The sequence below is a fragment of the Kogia breviceps genome, chromosome 15, assembly GCF_026419965.1.
Source record: "Kogia breviceps isolate mKogBre1 chromosome 15, mKogBre1 haplotype 1, whole genome shotgun sequence".
Taxonomy (NCBI): domain Eukaryota; kingdom Metazoa; phylum Chordata; class Mammalia; order Artiodactyla; family Physeteridae; genus Kogia; species Kogia breviceps.
In genome coordinates, this window is record NC_081324.1 from 88441671 (window position 1) to 88461657 (window position 19987).

General features: G+C 47.2%; 1 long non-coding RNA gene across 1 annotated transcript; it reads right to left on the minus strand.

The window, feature by feature from the left end:
* Positions 1–10152: 10152 nt before the first annotated feature.
* Positions 10153–15469, minus strand: LOC136792691 (uncharacterized). The gene is made up of 3 exons (XR_010836851.1): positions 15320–15469; positions 14567–14778; positions 10153–12392 (listed from the first exon to the last, which is right to left on the minus strand). It is a non-coding gene; the product is annotated as an uncharacterized lncRNA (long non-coding RNA).
* Positions 15470–19987: the final 4518 nt, after the last annotated feature.

Consider the following 19987-nt stretch of genomic DNA (forward strand, 5'->3'; position numbering starts at 1 on the left):
TGGTTACTGTAAGGGTAGCAGTGGCCAGGCTGACACAGAGAAATGCTGCAATGCATCCTGTCCTCACACTGTATGAGTTTCCCTGAACATTTCACAATGCAATTTAGTTCCCACAATGACCAGAATTGACATATTTTATTCATCATCCATTTAAAATTTTATTTTTACGGAAGATAACAAAATTATTGTGTGTCTCAGTTTCCAGGGAAAACTGTGAGAAATTACTTTCTTTTTAAAAGACTGCTGATGTAAGAAGAGAACAGTGAATTTTTCTCGTGATTCTCAATCACACGGAGCTGGAACGCGTCTCAGCAGCTTTACTCTTGAACCATTTACATCAGCTAACTCATTTTGTATCGTAAAATTTAAAACTTTTTCTGAAGAAAAATATCCAGATGTACAGAAAATAGAATCATATAATGAACCCTATCTAGCATGATCTAGTGTCAATAATTAATGAATGCATTTATAAACCACTAAGTTTCACAGTAGATATTTCATGACCATATAATTATCTCAATAATGTTTCCCAAGCCTTGAAACTGAATGTCAGGCATACTGGTCCTGAGGATTTCTTTTTAAGAGAGTGAAAAAGTATATGTGTTATTTCTACCTAAGAATATAGTAAGGTGTCTCACTAAGAAAAGAAAATTCTCTTTTTAAAAGAAGATATCCATGTTTCTGATTTGTAAATTTTCTTTCTAAAGATGGGCTAAATGTTTTCTTTCTATGGTGTAAAATCTTCTTTGGTTTTTCTTTTTGAGAAATAAATGGTATTTTTGATTTGTTGAAATTTTTCTATGACATGAAAATAACCAGTTTTTTATTACACAATAGTAGATGTTAATTATATAAAAAATCCAGACTATCTATCTATATGTATATTAATATAAAAGCCATCTGAAGTCACATGTTCTGAGACAAGCACCTTCTTTTGGCTTCGTGGTTCATGTCACCCTTCATGTTCTTTTTCTCTTGCACTTTACAAAAGGACCGTCATTTTCTTTTCTTCCATCCTCCTCCCACCCAGTAATCAATGGTGACAAACTGGTAGGATATCGTTCCACATACCGTACTGTGTGTGTATACAGATTTAATGAGGTTTTAATGCTTTTAATGATTTGAACAGGGCATGCATAATACATTCATTTGGTCCAAAAATGAAGACACACTGAAAGGCACCCTGGTAAAATCTCCCCATCCTGGCCGCTCCTGTCTCACCTCAGCAGGTAACAGCTTTTATTAGTGTCTTTATGTATCCTCCCATAATTTGTTTATGCATAAACAAACACATAATATAGACTCTTATTTTTCTACCATTGAAAAAAACCACAAAAGTCACCTTACTTACACAATATGCATTTGACTTTTTTCTGCCTACCAATAGACTTTGGAGATCATTTCACATTGGACATCGTTTCACATTGGAGATCGTTTCACATTGGAGATCATTTCACATTGGACATCGTTTCACATTGGAGATCATTTCACATTGGAGATCGTTTCACATTGGACATCGTTTCACATTGGAGATCGTTTCACATTGGAGATCGTTTCACATTGGACATCGTTTCACATTGGAGATCATTTCACATTGGAGATCATTTCACACTGGACATCATTGCACATTGGACATCATTTCACATTGGAGATCATTTCACATTGTATAAGAGATCTCTCTCTGTCTCTTTTTGTTTTTGGCTGCACCACGTGGCATGTGGGATCTTAGTTCCCCACCAGGGATTGAACTTGTGCCCCCTGCAGTGGCGGGTCAGAGTCTTAACCACTGGACTGCCAGGAAAGTCCCAAGATCTCTGTAAATAGCTGCATCGCATTGCAGCTGTACGGATGCGTCAGAATTTCTGTAACCAGTCTTCCGTTGAGGGTATCTGGGTTGTTTATGATATTTTACTATGACAAACACTGCAGTAAGTATATCCTTGTGCATTTGTTATTTTGTGTGTGTGCATATATATCTGCAGGATAAGTTCCTAGGGGTGGATTCATGCTCACCGATTAACTTTGACAGCTGTTACTTACCTGCCTTCCCTAGTGGTTATTTCAGGGTACCTTTCCCCTGGCAAAGTTGAGTTCTTATTCTCCCGCAGCTTCACTAACAGTGTGTGTTATTCAACTTTGGTAATTTTGCCATTATGATCAGTGAAAAATAGTGATTCCGCGTGGTTTTAATTGGCAATTCTCTTACTACCAGAGAGAATGAACCACTTGTTACTTACAGTGGGAACCATGCAGCAGGCAGCCTTTTCAGACCGGCTTTCTCACTCGGTAACGAGCGTCTAACGCTCCTCCATGTCTTTTCACGGGTGGGTAGCTCATTGCCTTTTGGCACTGAACAATACTCCATTGTCTGGACGGACCACAGTTTATCCATCCACCTCCTGAAGGATATCTTCTTAAAAATTTTTAAAATTTTGAATGTTTTGGCTGCGCCTCACAGCTTGTGGGATCTTAGTTCCCTGACCAGGGATTGAACATGCACCCTCAGCAGTGAGAGCTCAGAGTCTTAACCACTGGACCGCCAGAGAAGTCCCCTGAAGGACACCTTGGTTGCTTCCAATTTTTGGCAGGTATGAATAAAGCTACTCTAAACATTTGTTTGGACATCAGTGTTTCATCTTTATTGGGTAAATACCAAGAACTGTGATTGGTGGATTTTATGATAAAAGGACGATTAGTTTATAAGAAACTGTCAGATTGTCTTCCACGGTGGCTGCATTCCCAGCAGCAGTGAATGAGAGAGTTCCTGTTGCACTGCTTTATCCTCCGGAACCATATTCACCTGAGGACATTTAAGGATCTTTTTCTATCACTTTCTATGCTAATATAACCATTCTTATGAAAGCAGTTTTGTTAGATTACACTTTCTTTGAAAAATAAATATTTCATTTAAGTCTTCTAGTTTATTTTCATAGACGTAAACAAATTGTTCCCTCCAGTTTTCTTCAATTTTCTTTCTCTGCAATTAATTCTCCTTTATCAGTTATTTTACATTTGAATATTCTATTACTTTTCTTAGATTAGTTAAAAAACGTAAGTTCTTGGATTTTTAAGATAGCACTCACATTTGTATGTTTCTTAATTAACATTTTATTTCCTCTTTATTAATTCCTTCTTTCTCTGGAATTTTTTGAACTTTTTCTCATTTCTTTAACTTTAATTTAGATATTGAAAAAATTAATTCTTATTAACAAATTACGTTAGACGGAATATTTTTGTCTAACGCTTTCGTTGGTTTCCATTGCTTCTGTTTCAGAGTTGTCATTTTCTGTATAATGTGCAAATTTATTTTGTATTAATTCTAAGTATTTATGAGCGGTTTTTTTTTTTTTTTTTTTTTTTTTTTTTTTTTTTTTTTTTTGCGGTACGCGGGCCTCTCACTGCTGCAGCCTCTCCCGTTGCGGAGCACAGGCTCCGGACGCGCGGGCTCAGCGGCCATGGCCCACGGGCCCAGCCGCTCTGTGACATGTGGGAATCTTCCCGGACTGGGGCACGAACCCGTGTCCCCTGCATCGGCAGGCGGACTCTCAACCACTGCGCCACCAGGGAAGCCCTCATGAGCTATTTTTAAACAGTTCCCAAATGATGGTGTTTTAATTTTGCCAGCTTTATTGAAATACATATATATAATATTGTGTAAGTTTAAGGTTTACAATGTGCTGATTTGATACTTGTATATATTGCAAAATTATGGCCACAACAGAGTTAATTAACATCTCCACCACCTCACATAATTATCATTAAAAAATTTTATTTTATTGAAGTATAGTTGATTTACAGTTGTGTTAATTTCTGCTGTACAGAAAAGTGATTCTGTTTATATATATATACATATATATTTTTTAAAAAATATTCTTTTCCATTATGGTTTTTCACAGGATATTAATATAGTTCCCTGTGCTATACAGTAGGACCTTGTTATTTTATCCATTTTATGTATAATAGTTTGCATCTGCTGACCCCAAAATCCCAGTCCATTCCTCTCCCACCCCCCTCCCCCTTTGGCAAGCATAAGTCTGTTCTCTGTGTCTGTGATTCTGTTTCTGTTTTGCAGACAGGTTCATCTGTGCCATATTTTAGATTCCACGTATAAGTGATATCATATGGTATTTGTCTTTCTCTGTCTGACTTACCTCACTTAGCGTGATCGTCTCTAGGTCGTTCTTTGTTGCCGCGAATGGCATATATTTCATTCTTTTTTTACGGCCCGGTAGTATTCCATCGTATATATGTACATTTTTTGTTGTTGTCGGTTTTGTTATGGTGAGGACATTTAAGATCTACTCTCTTGTAGCAAACTTCAAGTACAGTAAGTCCCCTACATATGAATGAGTTCCATTCTGAGAGCGCGTTCGTAAGTCCAATTTGCTCATAAGCCCAACCAAGGCAGCCTAGGTACCCAACTAACACAGTCGGCTCCACAGTACTGCACTGTAATAGGTTTATTATACTCTTCATACAAATACTACATAAAAAACAAACACAAAAAATAAAGAAAACATTTTTGATCTTACAGTGCAGTCCCTTGAAGAGAACAGTAGTGCCGTACAAGAAGAGCTGGCACCCAGGGGCTGGCATCGAGTGAACGGGCAGGAGGAGGTACTGACTGGAGCAGGAGAGGAGGAGACGGTCGAGCGACAGGGGACGGAGGGCGAGCCGCGATTGCACTCACGCCTGACGCGGATGGCACAGGTGCTGCTTCCTTGCCGGATTCAAGTCTCTCCACCCTCTTGAAAGAACGATCCAGTGAGGTCTGGGTAGTAGCTCTTTTTTTCTCATCGTAGATGACACGGTAGCACTGGGTTGCATTCTGAACGGCAGCTGCAACCTTCGTGTACCGTTCTACGTTCGGGTCCCGTGCCTCAAAAACTAACAGCGCCTCCTGAGATAAGGGACATCCCCTGCCACTTCCTGCGTCGTGAATCTCTTCGGTTCTTCAGTTACTTACTTCTTCTTCCTCTTGTCCCTCTTCGTCCTTTCTCTGGGCCCCCCATTCCATCAGCTCTTTGTCAGTAAGCTCCTCGTGTCGCACAGCAACAGTCCTGTACAGTGAAGTGCACAAAAGCACCACCAGCTGCAGAGGATGCACACTCGTGACCATGTACACCAGACACGTGAACTAGCTCACGTGACTGGACATGCGAACGCACGTTCACATCTTGGAAAGTTCTCAACTTGAAGGCTCGTATGTAGGAGGCTTACTGTACACAATACAGTGTTGTTGACTATAGTCACCACACTGTGCATTAGATCCCAGAACGTATTCTTCTTATAACTGGAAATGTGTACCCTTGGACAGACGTCTCCCCACTTCTCCCGCCTCCTGCCCCTGCAGCCATCTCTCTGCTCTGTTTCTGGGAGTTTCACAGTATATTTTTCTGCTTGTGAAGATGTTATTTCATAAGACACATTTTAAAATTCATCTTATACTTTTATTTTAAAATTTGCATTCCATTAGACAAATGGAATGTTTTTCTCCATTTTAAGTTTTAGGTGGTTATTGCTAACATGAAGAAAAATACCTTTTAAACTTTATGTACCTTTAATCCAATGGCTTTAACACACTCCTTTATTTTACAGGCCTTTTGCTTTTTTTCTGAGTATTCAATCACATTTAGCAGAAAGAGACTATTATGCTGTTTCTAATATTTATATTGATTATTGTATTTTCTTATAGTTTTGAATATTCTGGAACCACTAATCAATTTGAATAATAATGGCAATTATTCGTATCAATGTCTTGTTCCTTATTTTAATGGCAAAAGCATTAGTATTTACCACTTTAAATGATCTTTACTCTTGGTCTTTGGCAAAGAATTTTTAACATATTTAAGAATTTTATTTATAGAGATTTTATTAGAAACGATTACCAAACTGACGATTGCCTTTTCAGCATCTACTTATAATAATTTGTTTTTTCCTCCTTTGATGTAGCTTTTTAATGTCGATAGATTTCTTTTTTATTTTATTGAAGTATAGTTGATTTATGAGTTAATTTCTGCTGTACAATGAAGTGATTCAGTTATACATACACACACACACACACACACACACACACACACACACACACACTCTCTCTCTTTTTAAAATATTCTTTTCCTTGATGGTTTATCACAGGATAGTGAATAGAGTTCCCTGTGCTCTTCAGCAGGACCTTGTTGTTTATCCATCCTGTACATAATGGTTTGCATCTGCTGCCCCCAAACTCCCAGCCCATCCCTCCCCTCCCCCCACCTCCCCCTTGGCAAAACCACAGGCCTGTTCTCTGTGTCTGTGATAGATTTCTCAGTATCGATCATTCTTGAATTTCTGGAATACATTGGTTGTAGGATTTATGTGATGCATTTCTGCATATCCTCGTTGTTAATTTTTGTGTCTTTATGAGGGGACGGCCATTTTCCGGTGTTATATTACCCTGATCAGGTCTGGGCGCCAGGCTTTGGGAACAGACTGCCTGGGTTTGGGCCCCATTGGCCCCACTCGCTGGCTGTGTGTCCACGGAATACGTACTCTTTCCCTTTGCGTGGCCTCACGTGTAAAGTGAGAGCACAGGGTCGCCGTGAGGAGTAAATGAGTTACGACACGTGAGACACTTGGAAGAGGGTTGCCATTCACTGCGCTCTTAAATGCCAGGAAAAAGTTGCTCCGTCTTCCATTGGAAGAAATTTATGGAGGTCGAGTTGACTTACCATGTTGTGTTAATTTCTGCTGTACAGCAAAGTGACTCAGTTACACACATACATTCCTTTTCATATTCTTTTCCGTTACCGTCTATCACAGGATGTTGAACATTGTTCCCCGTGTGTGCTGTCTTCTTAAAATGAAATGAGAATTCTTTACTATTTTCTCTAGTCTGGAATTATATAAGGAATTTGTCTGTTGACTTCAACCTTGTACCTAAGGCCCTCAATGTCAAGCAGTCTTGAAATGATGAGGGGGCCTGCCTGGCGCCGGAGGATCTGAACTGAAAGTGTTTTGAGAGAAGACAGGTCATCAGTGGGGTCTCTGTGGTATCTGACCTTTTTGATGCGGATAGAAAAATCCCTCAAATACTGACGTTCAGGAGGGGGGCACAATAAGTCCGTGTCCCCCTCTCGGAAAAGGCCAGAAAGAAGGAACGGGAGGTGTCATCTCCTCGCTGCACAGCAGCACTCTCTCTGAAACTCTCAGATTCTCTGCTAAACCGTTTGACACTCTATCTCTCATCTCTTAAGAGCCCATGTGTCAAGTTGGACCTCTGTCTTATAGGTCATTAACTAGCAATATATTCCAGGAAGATGGGGGTTTCTCTTTCTGCTTTATTTAAATGAAGAGAGTTATTCTGCAACTCGGGAGCAGATTTATGTTTCTAAAGCGAAGACTCACACTCACCCAACTTTAAATATCAGGTTGTGTGTCACAGGGGGGTGAGAAGCAGAGAGTTAAGTTTCTAGGTTAGTCCGGGAATGTCTTCCTTAACCAGGTGGTACAGTTATTTCTGAAAGAGGGCAAACCATGGGACTTAGTCCCTCCTGGTGACGCCTGATGTCTCCGAGGATAAAATGTAAAGCCTTATCTTGATTCTTCAGTTTACCGGCAATGACTGTCCCCTCCGCTCCAGGCACATCGTTACTCTCTCTGTCCCACGAATACGCCGCGCTCTCGCCCTTCTTCTCCGTCCCGTTTGCCTGAAAGGTCTTCACACGGCTGGCTCTGCACAAGTGCACCGCTTGACCACCACGTCCCAGCATGGTCACAGGCTCCATGGGGGTTCTTCTGTCTTCCCGTTGGCTTTATCCCGAGTGTCAGGACCATGGGGAGGCGGGGAACACATAAATAAACTCGCTCACAGGATGGCTGGCCTGTACCAGCCAATGTTTCCCCTCCTGGGGGCAGCAGAGAAGTCAGCTCACTGCAAAGTTTTCAAAAAAAATATTTTGTTGCACGGCATGAAATCACTGATGGTTTACCTGGTTTTTTTTTTTTAGGTGGTAGTGTTGGCTGCACCACACGGCATCTCAGCTCCTGACCGGGGGTCGAACCTGCGTCCCCTGCATTGGAAGCACGGAGTCCTAACCGCTGGGCCGCCGGGGGAGTCCGATAGTTTCCCTTTTGACCTACAAAATGGCAAGTTCACATGATCAACCCTAATGATTGGACACCTTTCGGGCTCTTCATTTAAATATTTCTCCCCAGTATCCTCGAACAGAACAAAACTCTCCCTTCTTCCCACCCAGGTGTATCTTTCTCCCGAAGCTCCAAATTTCAGACCATTTCTCGCCTCGTCCCCCACACCCCCGCCCCCCGCCGCCCCAAACTAAATTTTTCATTGTCAGTCTGGCTAATCGCAGCCAGCGATTAGGTGGGACGCAGTCAGAAAGTTTGCATTCATATGAGAAGGAGTTGATAGCTCTTGGCTCTTACTGGAAGTACTGACATTTAAAAAAAGATTGTTAGTAAACCGGGTGAATCTTCAATTGACATAATTGAAGACACTTTAACAAAGTAAAATAAAACAGTTCAAGATGGTGGCCGTCTTTGTCAGGGTTTTTTTTTTTTTTTTCTTTCTATTGCACATGACAGAACATCTAACAGTGGCTTAAAGTATTTATTTTCATGTAATGAGAAGTCTCAGCTTCTGCTTCTACCCCAAAGGGAGTGATAGAGACTGGATTTCTCTCCCTCCCCTCTACACAAACACCTGAAATGAGTGAAAAGTTGGGCAAAATAGATACAACAGTGGTTTTTAAGACTTGGAACTTCAAGCAGTGAAAAACAGTGACCTCAGAGAGATGGAGAACATGTGACATGAGCTCCTCAAATACACCAGGAGCAACTAGAGTGTGAGGGCGGAGTCCTGACACATCCAAGGCAGGGAAAGAACCACCCAGTTCTCTGAGAGAGAACAAACCTCAGAGCACACACAGGCTGGCAAGAGTTCCTGTCCCACCAGCTTCTAGGAAAGGAAAGGAAAACTGCATAGTTTCTGGGCATGAGGTAAAGTACTCAAAAGAATTTGCTTCATAAATGGTACAAAGTTGGACTTAGACCTAAAAGCTGCTCTAATTTTGCATAAAACTTGAAATCAAGACCCGAAGGGGTTAAATTTTTCCACATAGCTGAATACATCCCAGAACACAGCTTAAGAATATTTATAGGATACAAAAACATCCAACAATCAACAATGTAAAGTTTACAGCGCTTGGTGACGGATAAAGAACTACAAGACATGCCAAGAAGTGGGACAAATGTGACCCATAATAAGGAGAACATGGGTCACAATCAATCCAGAAAATGACACAGAATTATTAGAAAATGATGTTAAAATACTCATTGTAACCACTTTTCATCTGTTCAAGATGGTATGTACACCTCGTACGATCATCCCAGTAGAGGCCTGGTGAGCGTCTGGCAAAATCCAATAGCCATTCCCGATGAAAACTGCCAGCAAACTGGTACTAGGAAGAAATTCCCTTATATAAGGCATATAAGGTCATATATGCCTTAATTGTGTCAAGGTACGTTCTCTCTATATCCGTGTTGAGAATTTTCTCATGAAAGGAAGTTGAATTTTGTCAAACGTTTTTTGGCATCTATTGAGATGACATGATTTTTATCATTCCTTTTGTTAATGTGGTGTATCACCTTGATGGACTTGTAGATACTGAAACATCCCTGCATCCCCGGAATAAATCCCACTTCATCATGATCTCTTGAAGGTACTGTTGAATTCAATCTGCTAACATTTTATTGAGGACCTTTGTGTCTGTGTTCATCAGGGATGTGGGCCTACACAGCTGACCCCTGAGCAACACAGGTTTGAACGGCACGGGTCCACTTATATGCGGAATTTTTCTTTTTTTAAAAAAATAGTTTATTTTTTCCTTCCAGTTTTATTGAGATATAATCGACACACAGCACTCCATCAGTTTCAAGTGTACAGCATAATGATTTGACTCACATACCTCATGAAAAGATTATCACAATAAACTTGGTGAATCTCATATAGATACAAAGTTAAAGAAATAGAAAAAAATTTTCCTTGTGATGAGAACTCTTAGGATTTACTCACTTTACTTTCATATAGAACATACGGCAGCGCTAATTATACTTATCGTGTTGCACGTTACGTCACTAGTGTTTATGTATCTTATACCTGGGAGTTTGTACCTTTGACCACCTCGTCCAAGTCCCCCTCCTTCCACCCCTTGCCTCTGATAACCGCAAAACTGATCTCTTTTTCTCTGAGTTTTTTATTTGTTGGTTTTTGAAGTATAATTGACCTACTACACTATGTCAGTTTCTGTTACACGCATAGTGATTTGATATTTCTATACATTTCAAAATGATCACCATGATGTCTAGTTACAAATATGTCGCCATACAAAGCCATTGCGTAGTTGTTGACTACACGCTCCACGCTGTACATCTCATTCCTGTGACTCACTTATTTTGCACCTGGAAGTCTGTGCCTCCTAACCTCCCTCACCTATTGCTTCCCTGCCCCACACGCCCCTCCCTTCTGGCAGCGACCTGTTCGTTCTCTGTATCTATAATTGTTCCTGTTTTGCTATATTTGCTTATTTGGTTTGTTTTTTAGATTCCGCGTGTAAGTAAAATCATAGAGTATGTGTCTTTCTCTGTCTGACTTGTGTCACTTAGCATAACGCCCTCTGGGTCTATCCATGTTGTCGCAAATGGCAAGATCTCTTTTTTTCTTCGGCCATACCTTGCGGCATGCAGGATCTGAGCTCCCCGACTAGGGATTGAACCAGGGCCCTCGGGAGTGAAAGCGCAGAGACTGCCGGGAATTCCCAAGATTTCATTCTTTTATGGCTGAGTAATATTCAATTACACTGGGTTGGCCAAAAGTTTCGTTCGCGTTTTCCATAAGATGGCACAGAAAAACCCGAATGAACTTTTTGCTCAGATATATATATATATATATATCTCCGACATCTTCTTTATCCATTCATCTCCTGATGGGCACTTATGTTGCTTCCGTATTCTGACTCTTGTAAATAGTGCTGCAGTGAATATATAGAGGTGCATATATCTTTTCTGATTAGTGCTTTTGTTTTCTTTGGCTATATATCCAGGAGTGGAATGGTGAAATCATATAGCAGTTCTGTGTTTAACTTTTTGAGGACTCGCCACACTGTTCTCCATAGTTTATACTGCAGTTTACGTTCCCACCGCCAACGCACGAGGCTCGCCTCTCTGCGCATCTTTGCCGGCACATCCTCCTTATCTTTCCGAAAACAGCCATTCTGACGGGCGTGGGGGGTTTTGGTTGGCGTGGCCGGCCCGCCGTCTGGTTGGTTGTCAGGCCCTGCGTTGTGTGGAGGCTGCAGACCCCGGGGGGTCCCGGGCTAGCGCTAGCCCGCTGGCGGGCAGAGCCGAGCTCAGGTGTGGGTGCTTGCGGAGCTGGGGGTCCCAGATCTAGTGTCAGCCTGCTGGTGGGCAGGGATGCTTCCCGATGTGGCTGGCCGAGGGGTCCAAGGTGTCTCACAGCTCATCTGGGCCTGCTGGGGGGAGGGGCCAGGGCCCAGGGTCTCTGGCTGCAGGGCACTGGGGTCCCGGAGTGGGTGTCGGCCTGCTGATGCGTGGGACGGGTCCTCGACACGGCTAGGGCGGCAGGGTCCAGAGCTGATGAGGGGGCGTCTGGATCCCGAGGTGGCTGGCTGCGGGACCCGAGGGGTCCTGGGGCTGGTGCCCACCCACCGGGGGGTGAGGCCAGGTCTGGAGCTAGTGCTGGCCTGCTGGTGGGTGGTGCCGGGTCTTGACGGCTGGCTGCGGGACCCTGGGGCTCCCCCCGGACTTGTGCCATGGACCCGGTGTGCCGTGCCGGGTCCTGGGCCCTCCGGTGGGCAGGGTCTCAGCGTGGCTGTGAGCTCGAGGGGTCTTAGGGCAGCGGGCCTGCTGGGGGCGGGGCGGGGGGGTCTCCTGAAGGTAAGCCGCGCTGGCCTTCAAAGCAAAGGCTCTGGGGGCTCGTCTTCTCCGTGCAGGAACCCAGTGCGGGGCTCGGACCCCCTGCTCCTTGGGAAGAACCTCTGCAGTCGTAGTTATTTTCCCATGTGTGGGTCTCCCGCCTGGGGGCGAGGACACAGGGCCGTTGACTGTAGTGCGTCTCCACCCCTCGTACCCACATCTGGCTGTGGTTCCTTCCTTCTGCCTGAGCCGTAGCAGAGCTTCTGTGCTGCCTTCCAGGCTTCCTCGTCAACAGCCGCTCCGTGATTTGTTCTGACGTCGGCGCCGTGAGAGGAGGTGAGCTCAGCGCCTTCCTACTCCGCCATCCCGGCCACGCCCTCGCCGAAGTTTTTGCAATAAATATATTGGAATTTTTTGTTGAGATTTGCGACAATTGGAAAAAACTTGCTGATAAACCCTGTAGCCTAGAGATATCAAAAACAGAAAAACTTAGGTGTGTCATGAATGCATAAAACATATGTAGACGCCAGTCACCCTTACCTAAAGCGAGTGGTATTTGGTATAAAATTACTAACGTGCTAGCTTCCTACAGCTTTGAAACTTTGCGTCTGCAGCGTGACCCTCCCTCTCATAACTGGAGAAGCTGCACGTCAGCCTATCATCTGGGTAAGAGGCTTTTTAAAAATGTAACAGTGTTTCTAATACCGTGTTATGAATATGACTGTAATGCTGTAGTCCGTAAACATTTTATTTTATTTTTTTTTTTTTTTTTTTTTTTTTTTTTTTTTTTTTTTCGGTATGCGGGCCTCTCACTGTTGTGGCCTCTCCCGTTGCGGAGCACAGGCTCCGGACGCGCAGGCCTAGCGGCCATGGCTCACGGGCTTAGTTGCTCCGCGGCATGTGGGATCTTCCCGGACCAGGGCACGAACCCGTGTCTCCTGCATCGGCAGGCGGATTCTCAACCACTGCGCCACCAGGGAAGCCCCGTAAACATTTTATAATGCTTCATTCGTTAGCGTGTGGGCTGCGCCACCAGGAGGCAATCACACTGGTCACGCTACGGAACCGTAAAGCGTATTTGCAGCTTCTTCATGAGCAAGGCCTGAACTGTTATCTGTAAATGAGTGTGGATTTCTTTTTCACGGTGTCTTTTCACTTTTTAAAATACACTTAAAAAAATAATTTATTTATTTATTTTTGGCCGTGTTGGGTCTGCGCTGCTGTGCACGGGCTTTCTCTAGTTGCGGCGAGCGGGGGCTACTCTTCGTTGCGGTGCGCGGGCTTCTCATTGCGGTGGCTTCTCTTGTTGCGGAGCACAGGCTCTAGGTGCACGGGCTTCAGTAGTTGCGGCTCGCAGGCTCTAGAGAATGGGCTCAGTAGTTGTGGCACACGGGCTTAGTTGCTCTGCGGCATGTGGGATCTTTCCGGACCAGGGCTCGAACCTGTGTCCCCTGCATTGGCAGGTGGATTCTTAACCACTGGGCCACCAGGGAAGTCCTACCTTTTCACTTTTGATGTCAAGTATTAGTAACACATAACATCTATAGTGTTTTGTATCATATAAGGCAACACTGATGTAAGTACTGGCAGACAGATGGACATTCATCTCATTAACAGATGATGCAAACTTACAATGTTAACACAGTACTGTAAATACATTTTCTCTTGCTTATGATTTGCTTAATAACATTTTCTTTTCTCTAGCTTATTTTAAGAATACAGTATGTAATACACATAACATATACAATATGTTAATCAACTTTGTGTTTTCAGTAAGGCTTCCAGTTAACAGTAGGCTATTAGTAGCTAAGTTTTTGAGAAGTCAAAAGTTATATGTGGATTTTCGACTGGGTGCAGGGGGCGGAGTTGGCACCCATGACGAGGGTCAACTGTGACTTTCTTTTCCTGTAATGTCCTTGTCTGGCTTTGATATCAGGGTAATGCTGGTCTTGTAAAATGAGTTCGGAAGTGTTCCCTCCTTTTCTATTTTTCAGAAGAGTTTGAGAAAAATAGGTGTTAATTCTTCTTTAAGTGGTTGTAGAATTCAGCAGGGAAACCATCTGGTTCTGGAGTTTTCTTTGTTGGGAGGCTTTTGATTACCGATTCAGTTAAGAACCTTTGTCATGATTGGTGTGTTCAGATTTTCTATTTCTAAAACACCTAGGGTATAGTTGAATGTAGAAATTCCCAGACTCCACCCCATACTTAGTCAGAATCTTCAGAGGATGGGTCTGGGAATTTGTCCTTTTAAAAAGTCCACTAGGGCTACCCTGGTGGTGCAGTGGTTGAGAATCTGCCTGCCATTGCAGGGGACACTGGTTCGAGCCCTGGTTGGGGAAGATCCCACATGCCGCGGAGCAGCTAAGCCCGTCCACCACAGCTACTGAGCCTGTACTCTAGAGCCCACGAGCCACAACTACTGAGCCCACGTGCCACAACTACTGAAGCCCGCGTGCCTAGAGCCTGTGTTCCGCAACAAGAGAAGCCACCGCAATGAGAAGCCCACGCACCGCAACAAAGAGTAGCCCCTGCTCATTGCAACTAGAGAAAGCCCGCGCGCAGCAAAGACCCAATGCAGCCAAAAATAAATAAAACTTTTAAATGTCAGCTTAAAAAAAAAGAAGTCCCCTAGAATTACCTTAGCATCAGTCAAGTTTGGAAAATCACTAAGATGGTTCTCTTCATTCCAAAATGAGGAAGTGCTTATTTCATCAGTTTGCCAGTGGCTGCCTGCGCCACGGGGCCCGTGCATGGTGTCCTCGTGTGATGAATGTGTGCAGGGCTGTAGCTCCTCCTGTTTCATAAGCAGATTCAGATCCATTATGTCTCCCGAGGCCAAGAAACAAAATTCTGGTAAATAAAAGGAAAACCTTGTGAGTGAGCTCTTTAAAGTTTCAATGATCTATGTAAGTACACTGTGCAAAGCCCCCTGAGAGTGAAACCCAGCCCTTCCCACGGTCAGCTCTGCAAGGACCCCTGAGTTGGCCGGTGCTTCCCTCCTGGACTCTCTCCCTCTCCGGCCTGTTCCCTGGTCCTCAAATGCACCAGCCTCCTGGAACCCCGGGGCCTTTGCTCTGCCGCTTTTCTCTGCCTGGTCTATGTTTCCCTGTAATCTCTTCTCTCTCTCTCTCTCTCTTTAGTGGCTTAAAATAAATTTAGTCTCTTACAGTTCCAGAGGTCAGAGTCAAAAGTCAAGGGGTTGGCACGTCTGCAATCCTTCTGGAGGCTTCAGGCGGAAAGGTTTTCTTGCCTTTTTCAGCTTCGAGAGGTCCAGTGCCTTGGCAGCTCGTGGCTGCCCCCTCAAAGCCCTCCGACCTCTGCTTCTGTCCTCTCATCATCTCTGACTCTGACCTTCCCCCTCTCCCATCCCGAGCTCCTAGCTCAGTCACACCTGCACTGGCCTTTCACTCTGGTGAATTCCACAGGTTCAATTAGGATGAGGACGCAGACCTCCTTGGGGCCACAGCAGGCACCTCCACCGCTTGTGTGGTACCCGGCTCCCGCAGGGAGCTTCCAGCCCCATAAGGGCTTCACGCTGGACTCCTTCTCGGGATCCCAGTCTCAGGCCATGCGGCATCTCAGAGGGGCGCCTCCGCGACTCTGGTCCCCTCGCCCCGGTCACCCTCTGCGGTAGCAGCTTTTATTGCGGTCCCTCCTGGTCTTGTATTTTCATGTATCCATTTAATGCTGTGTATTGAGCACCTGTGTCAGACCCTGCTGCAGACACTCAGGACCATCGGCGAGCAAAGCAGAAGTGCCCGTCCTGGGGGCCTGGACTGGACTGTCAGGCGTCCGTCTACTTCTTCCAAGTACCTCGCGTCCCATCGGGTGCAGAGCCCTCTATCCGGTTCAGTTAGCAGTCGCTCAGGCAGTTACTGGATGACTTCCCCTAAGAGCCACCAGGAGGCACTCGCGCTGCACGCTTGTGGCCACACACAGGGAGAATCTGTTCAAAACAAAACAAAGCAAAACAAAATTGTCCATGATAATCACGCCTCCAGTTTACTGTCTGGACAGGAGACAGGAGTGCAGCTCGTGTGATGAGTGACCGCGAAACGGATGTGTAAGCTGGTAGGGAAAAGAGGCCACCCGGGTGTGTACCAGGGGAGCAGTGCAGCGCGGACCAGGACCACGTGCCTTTTGGTGTCAGTTTCCGTAGCTCTTGCCCGGGTTGTTCGCGGCCGGGAGCAGCGTCAGCGCCCCACAGCACTGGGACTGGGGGGGGCTGGGGGGGCAGGCTGATGTGTCTTCCGAGTTGCCAGGCAGAGGCACGGGGGACTAGAAGCGCTTTACACTCGGCTGCTTGAGCTGAGGACCTCCAGGGAGGGAGCGGGTAAAGCCCGGGGCTCGGCTCGCAAGGCTGGAGCCGTCTTCCAGCCGAGGCTGGCCCCCCGATGCTTACAGACACACACCGCGTCGCAGGGAGGTTTGTAGGGAGATGATCACGCCCTTTGGACCTGCGTCCTGACATAATTTAATGTTCTAAGCCTAAATGAGATTGTGTCTCTGGCAGACTAAGAGCTGAAAATAAAGTCGGTCCAGCGAGCCAGACTTCGCAGCAGGGCTTAGGGGAGCGTGTTAACGGCGGAGGCACCAGGCGAATGTCTGAAGCTGGAAAATCCTCTGAGGAGTCAGGTGCTTTGTAGGACAACACAGCTCTCGCTACCAAAGGCTGCTGCTTCGGGGATTCCTGAGATCTTAGAGGTTGTTAGGTGCTTGGAAAGAAGAAAGGGGCAAGATTTTCGCAGAAAGACTCGGAGAAAAGCTATAGCTTCTTCCCTGTTTACGTGTGTTTTCTAAGAAGCACGGGAGTCACCTGGGAGCCTGTCCGGCAGCAGCCTCTGACTCAGCAGGTCGGGGGGTGGCCTGAGGGTCTGCCTTTTGGTCCAGCTCCCGGCACATTCCGAGTCTGTGTTTCTCGGACCACACTCAGCATTGAGGTACAGCGAGGTGGGCATCCTGGGGAGGCGACTTCTACAAGGACGTAGCCTGTCTCACACCACCTACCCTTTTCATCCGCTTCCGTCATTCAAGAGCGCTGAGCTCCTACCACATGTCCGGGTGGCTGGGGGGGGGGGGGAATGGCTAGTAAACTTGAACTTGACCCCTGTCCTGTTAGGGTTATTATTCTCGTTTGGGAGACACAAAAATCACAGAGATGGGCGATTCCTAGTTTTCAATGCCACAAGCAACGAAACAGGGCAGAGAGCCTCGGACACATGTAACAGCTTGTGAGCCGTTTCAGAAGTCAGGATGGAGCCCGAGAGCTGCGGCCTGCGGGGCGAGGGGTGATCGGCTGAGGGTCTCTTAGGTGGTGGTGCTGGGGACAGCACGAGGGAGCCGCGTGTGCAAAGCCCTGGGCAGGAGGGCCCCGGCTCTCTTTGAAGAGCTGGAAGGTCCACGTGGTTGGGACACAGTGAGAGGGGGATACCTGGAGCCTCAGCTGGAGGGGACGGCAGGGACCTGGCCCTTCCTGCTGGAGCGCTGGGTGGCCCTGCCCAGGGGGTCAACGTAAGGCTACCGCATACTAAGGGGAAGTGGGGTCTCAGGCGCCCTGCCTTTACAGTGAGTGCAGCCTGTCTCCATCCGACAGACTCATCCTTGCAAAGTGTGGGCGCGTCACGGGGCCCAGGGAGCCGAGAGGCGTGCAGGAATCTCCACATGAGGGCAGCAGACCAGCGGGCTTGTGGCTCCCAGGACTGAAACTGTGTTGCCGTTGAATCCCGACGCTGAGATTCCAGATGCCCTGGCAGAAACGTTCGCAAACAGCCCACGTGCACACGGTATCCCAGTTGTCTGGCTTCAGCCCTTGTCGGTTTCCAGGTGACAATGACAGACAGAGAGGGTGAACGAAGGGCACCTGCCTGCTCCATTCCACCTGTCTCATCCGGCGTGTGTGGCTGACACCTCCCAGCGCTACTGTGGATGTGAATTCCCAACCGGATATGTTGCGGGGGTCCTGGCAGACACACAGAAGCTTTGCCAGATGGTAAAATTAATTAAATCCTGAATTAGATGTGAGAGGCAGCAGGAAAAGCCGTCCACTGGAGCGCTGGGGCTGGTTTTGGGGACAGGTGGCCAGATAGGCTCCATCCCATCTCAGAGGCAGCAGGCTGCCCGTCCTTTCTTCATTCAGAGGACGGAGCAGCTGGCAAACAGCCCCCCCGGAGAGGAGGAAGGAAACAGCCTTCAGGTGAGCGAGTTTCCTGCCAGTGTCAATGTCAGAGCTGTGCAGGGGCCTCTTTGAACCAGTGCGTGAGGACAGCTGTTTCCTTTCTTACATTTTCTTTGTTTGTTTAGGCGAAGACAGTGAGCTTCCGATCTCCCCATAATCTCAGGGCAGAGGGGCTCAGCCAGCTGCCGAAAGGGTGCGATCGTTCAGAGGGGACCCCAGCGCAGCATCGCTGCGGCTCCTCCTCCAGCACCGAAAAAGAAGCTTGTCTGTTTCCTCGCACGGAACTCGGAGCCTCAGCTGGAGTCACGCGTCGCTCGTCCTGTGCTGGACTTGGGTCCGCGGGGCGGACGGGTGGCCTCGGATGTGCCGGTCTCGTCAGACACGTGCTGCTCGGAGCAGGGGGGGGGGGGGGGCGTGGCTCGCCCAGCCTGGGGGTCCGTGCGGGGGTCCCATCTTTCCTTTCTAGGTGGGCACGGGGTTGATGTCCGGGCTCCCGGGGCAGGTAGGTGTGACTGGTGAAAGTGAGCGGACTGGATGCGACGCTTCCAGGCCTGACCCGGAAGTCATTCCACGCCTGACCCGGAAGTCATTCCACGCCGGCAGCCGTTTCCTCGAGGTCCTGTCCACCGGCTTGAGGGAGGTCGGGGGGCTGAAGGCACCTGGGTCCCCGCTCACCGCCCGCAGGGAAGCCGCCAGCTGAGAAGGACTGCCGTTTGGGGTCTGTGCGAGCAAGAAGTGAACATTGTGTGTGCGCACCGGTGATGATTTGGGGTTCGCTTTGTTCCCGGAGTTGGTGCGGTCTTACCTCGCAGAGAGGTAGGCTGTCTTTCGGCTTCGGGGACTGAGGGGACAGAAGGAGAACCAGCTGGTGGCGGGGGGTCCTCCCAGCTGCCTCCGGACGTGTGTCGGTAACACCATCGCGGGGTGATATGATCCATGGAACATGGAACGTGAACCCCTCGGGGGTTCACCGAGGTTCCAGGGGTGCCGTCTTCAGGCGGAGGTGTGAGCTCCCCTGACCTTTCTCCTGGTGGAATCAGGTTCTATCACTTAGGCTCAGAAACCAGACACTGCTTGTGGAATTCAACACCCCCTTCACCGGCCCTTCTCTGCCAATGAGCATTTCATGGCCAAACGATGACCAGGCCTGGCTGTTTGGACCGTCGTAAATTCGCAAGACGTGTTCCTGCAGACCTTGCCAAGGGCGTGCCGCTTGGCCGTTGCGTCCCATCTAGTTGTGGGGAGGAGGGGTGGCCGGCTTGACTGAGAACAGACTTTAGTGTGTGTAAACATTTTTTCCCTGCTGATATCAAGCGTATTAGTCAGGGAACTTGGTTGCAAGCCATGGACCGACCCTGGCTCTCTTGTGCAAAAAGGAAAGTTTTGAAAGGATGTGGAGGGTTCAGAGCCATTGGAGGGCTGGAGGGTCAGGCTTGGAAAATAGAACCGACAGAGGGGGCTGGGGAAGGCTGGGCTGCAGGAAGCCCAGCGAGGTCGCAGCGTGAGCTTGCACCGGCCAGTGCTCCCCGGGACGCAGAGGCCCGGGTGCAGGACCACACTCGCAGATCCCAGGTCACGCACGGGCTTCCCTGACCCCCGCAAGGTGGGGAAATGGAGGCTCTTGTCCCCTTCCTCCTCCAGGGTGGGGATAAATGTCGCCTCCTACTGCACCCGTGTACAATGGCAAATTCCTCCAAAACAATTAAGATGACAAAAATTTCTTTCTTTCCCATGGAAAAGTCTAGATACATGTTGCTTGTTGGTGGTGCTCTGCCATGCAGAGATTCAGGGATGCAGGCCCTTCCAACCTGGGACCCAGTGTCCTCTGCCTTGATGCAGAGAGATGGGGGAGGTGCCCCAAGTACCTCTTAAAGGCCTGACCCG